The sequence below is a fragment of the Montipora foliosa genome, chromosome 6, assembly GCF_036669935.1.
Source record: "Montipora foliosa isolate CH-2021 chromosome 6, ASM3666993v2, whole genome shotgun sequence".
In the NCBI taxonomy this organism is placed as follows: Eukaryota; Metazoa; Cnidaria; class Anthozoa; order Scleractinia; family Acroporidae; genus Montipora; species Montipora foliosa.
In genome coordinates this window covers 32161903-32166336 of record NC_090874.1, presented here as the reverse complement: position 1 = coordinate 32166336, position 4434 = coordinate 32161903, and the positions used below count along the sequence as shown (strand labels likewise).

Genomic DNA, 4434 nt, shown 5'->3' with positions numbered 1-4434 from the left:
GATGGCAAATGGTTTATCCTTGGGTATTGTGGGGTGAAAAAATTCCAAAACTAAAAAAAGCCCTGCACCATGGTCAAGTCATGTCTATAGAATTGTGTAAACTTAAAAGAGTATGGTATCCAGTCATTTCAGAGTTTAGATTCACAGGAGGACTGAACATTGTGAAAAAGGGGAGCTGGGAAAAGGATGATCCACACAATGTTTACAATTCAGTAATTGACATGAATATTAGAAGAAGCTGAATACTGTTCCACAGCCACAGATTCTATTACTCATTTTCCAATCCAAATGCAGCTTACATAATAAAAAGAGGATATTACGTGGAAGCTTGGAGATACGAATTTTATCTTGGAGTGCTGAAAGTATCTCTCACTTGTTCGCTTTGCTCACTCGTGAGAGATACTTTCAGCACTCAAAGATAAAATTTGTATCCCCACGCGGCCATGTAATGTTCTGTTTATTTTATAGATACTGATGAAATTCCTACATAAAACACAATTTTTCTTAAACTCATTTTCCAAACAGCAAAATAGTGCAATTAAAGTGGTCATTTATCGCAAAATGCCTGTCACAAAGATGTTATGAGACTCGGATATAAAGATGTAAAGGAGAAATACAGACAATAATATATTTTCTGTTCCAAAAAGTTAGTAACCATGGCAACAGCAATATCCTCATACGTGAGGATACTGCGCATGATGAAGATATGATTTTTTAGTAAAAGGAAAAATCCTGGTATTTCATCAGTATCTACATAATAATATAAGATATTAAATTTTTCAATAAGCTGGGTACATGATCTGAAAAACTATACAGGTTAAGGAGGATTTCCTTAGGAAAATCAGATAACACCCTCTGAAACCTGTCTAATTTCTCAATACCACACTTAACCCAATAGCACAAAATATATGCAGGCTAAGGATAAAGAACCTGCAATTTATTAAAAGGTGTTATTCTAAACCTACTGTACCAAGTGTTTCTTGGTGTTGTAGAAACTGTTGATGTTGTGGTCAATCTTTTCATATTACATCATTTTGCGATTGTGGCTGTGCACAACATCAAGAAACTAATTTTTCCAGCTTAATACCACTGTAGCAATTTTTGTTGAAGTTCGATGTCAATGAAAAATGAAAAAACCTATAATTTTGAACAATAATAACTAATTGGGCAAGTTTTTCCTTCTAACATAACCACATCAGGTGGTCACACAAAAACTGAGGCTTGATGCCAATTATTAGTGGCACTGGTAAAGTGAACACTGCTGTAGTAGCTTATACATGGATTGATGACATTAATGTAAACTGTGGAACAAAATTGTTTGGAAAAGACTGTGAAGGGCCAGCTTTAAAAGGATAATGTTGGAAGCATTGAATGATTTTTATCTTTTTCAAAAGCAATGTGCTTGTAAATGTGAATTTCAAAGGGCAAAGTTGTAAAAGTTTTAGGATTATTTACACAAGCCTTACAAACTTATCAGCTTGCGAATAAACAGTATAAAATATCACCGAAACAATAGCTATAATATTCTCTAGTGATAACATGAAAGAACAAAATAATTCCAAATCTCAAAGCAAAACAACTCAGCTATGTATACCTGATCACATCTTATTGGGACGAATGTACAAATTTGCTTTGAGTTTCGGAACCTTTTTTCTTTCAAGTTAACATATCTTCCCCATGAATAACTTATCCAATGAGGAATAATACTATATATAAAATTGCTAATAAATGTACAAAATGATTTATTTTTTAATCAAAGTTCTTGCTTCTTCTTTTGGTAGTAAAAACAAGGATAGTCGATACCACAGTTTCATTAGTGTTAACAGTTAAAGCAACTGAAGAGAACATTTTAATATTGCAATGGCCAATTTTCCTGACATAATTCACCAGAACCTCCCAGAACACTGAGTTTAATCAAAGGCAAAGGTTATTTACAAAGCACATCTTCAGATTCTTAAAAGACAGTTGAACACAGTTTGGACAGCAAGGTAATTGCAAAAACCATGAAAAAAGTACCACAACTTCAAAAAGGGCTGACGGTAACAGGGACTGTAGGGGAATTTGCTTCATTAACTGCAGAAGCAAATTCTGGTTTAAAACCCTGCTTGGACATGGGGGGGGGGGGGGGGGGGGGCGGCTTCTGGGCCTTTGCTTTTACAAGACTATGTTCAACTACCTTAGGGCATATTTCTAAGATCAGGGAGTTGGGCCAGTGGCTGGTATATTCGTTGCCGGATACTGGTCTGATTTCGTGCAGGCAGAAAGGAACGACCTGCACAAATAATGGATACATCCTCTCTACGATTGATGCGCAGGCGATGTAATCACAGTGGATGACAAGTCAGGTCTTCAACCCCATCAGGAAGCTGGTCAAAGGATGTCAACTGATCCTCATCTCTGAACCTTTCATTCAAGGTCTAATAATAGAACGGAAGGTCTGGCGACATTCTCTTTGTAAACTCCCTAAAAGTTGCCAAAATAAGTAATCATTATTGTTGGCCATGTACTGGACTTTTTTTTATGTACAAATACATTACAGATGAAATGTGTTGTTGCTTGTTAGCATTCTACATGTTCAACATTACTATTACATCTTACTGTAACCAAAAATACAACAGTTGAACGAGTGGGTCAAGAAAAGCCTTCAATGTTATGTGAATCTTCAAATGTTTTTGAAAATTTTCAAAGGGACAAACTTACTGAAAAAACAAATACTGACACCAGTGCACACACCTTACAATGTTTCTCCATCCTGATTTAAACTGCTTCAGAGTGAAAATGACACCAAGAATCCTGTGGAAAAAGGCAATGATGGCCTCTACGTCATCCGTTGAGCCTGCCCTTGGATGTTCCTCATATGCAATCTCATTGTTCTCACACCTTCGAAATTCCATACTTTCTATATTGGTTGTCACAGCCACTACCGTTTCACGTGAAAAGCCACATATTTCCTTTACAGGCCTAAAAAGACAAAAACCAAACAAGCAAATTACACGATTAATAAAATAACTGAGATAGTACGCGCGCTTTGATTGGCTGAGAGGAGTGTTTGCATGAGAGTATGTAGACATGGTTGTGGCATCAAGATGTTTTGCTTTTCGCACGCTAATCACGCAAGCGCGAGTTTGAAAAAGTTTTCGAGTTCACAACTCGACAGTTATGCATAACTATCTCGAATTTTCCCAACCCCTCTCGTGTTTATATTGGGCTATGCAAACATGGAAAACGTTTTCTATTGCTTAAAGGATTCCAGTGGAGAAATACATGTACACTTAAGATTTAGTTCAAAGATGACATATGTGGACCGTAGCGCATGACAGTAATTGTCAAATGCCATACAGATACATGTAGTAAAACCAGTGTGGGAAGACTGAAGAAACCCACAAACTCATGAAAGGAAATAAACCTCATTCTTCAAAATACCTGTTGATGTCAATGGATCTGAAGTCATAAAGTTCCCTATGCCAAGGCATCCACTCATCTAAAATTAAGTTCAGCATTGCATAATTTTTTTTGCAACGTTCAAGCTGTGAGATGGCACGCCCATCTGCGGCCTCATGCCAGTCAGCTACAATTTGTACATATCTGGCCTCCATTTCATAACCATGTTCCCTCAGACACTTTGCAACCAAAAATGATAACATCCTCTCGGCATCTTGCACTGACTGTTTTCGTTCGCCTCTCAGGGCCGCAAGTGTCAATCCAGTTGTCGAATCACGTACAGCATCATCAAATCCCTGAAAATTCATCCCTTCAGGGCCTTTTTCTCTCGTATGTTTCCATATGCGCTTCAATATGTGGCAATGGTCTTCACGTTCATGAAAAAAATCATTAGTTATTAGTTATGGCATCAGGAACGTACATGTGGCAAGTGAACTCAACACCCCCCCTTTGTAGCTCTACAATTCTGTGTCGGTAGCGGCAGGTAGCCACAAGTGATCTTAATTTATGGGCCAAACTTTCACGGGTACTGGGTTTGAAGGGGTAAGGTGTATAACCTTCTGGAACCAGGGAGCCCCTTACACTGGTGACAGCATCTTTCCATGTCAGGCCATCCCTTGCTTGCAGCTGATGCAGTTCCTCAATTATCTCTCCCGGGATTGTAACGTCTCTCCTAGCAACAACTGGGGAGCCATCTAATGCTTCTTTGTCAAAAGAAAGATACAAAGTGTGTAAAATGACCTTTCCTAAGGTAACAAAGTTTTCTGAGACTGAAAAATTAGGGGTAATGATTTTTACCAATAAACAAACAGTGGCGATATAAAACATTTAGCGCTCGGTATTCAACATCAAACTATTTTGGAAAAAATCAGTACTGTATAGTGAGCAAAACGCCCCAAAATAAAGTAAACAGCATGCACTGCTTTAATTGGCCTACATTGGAAAACTTCCAAGTGAGAAATTAATTATCCCACATCAATAATGATAACAATG

General features: G+C 37.7%; 1 pseudogene; it reads right to left on the bottom strand.

Moving 5' to 3' along the window:
• Positions 1-2177: 2177 nt before the first annotated feature.
• On the bottom strand, positions 2178-3749 carry LOC138005401 (uncharacterized; annotated as a pseudogene).
• Positions 3750-4434: the final 685 nt, after the last annotated feature.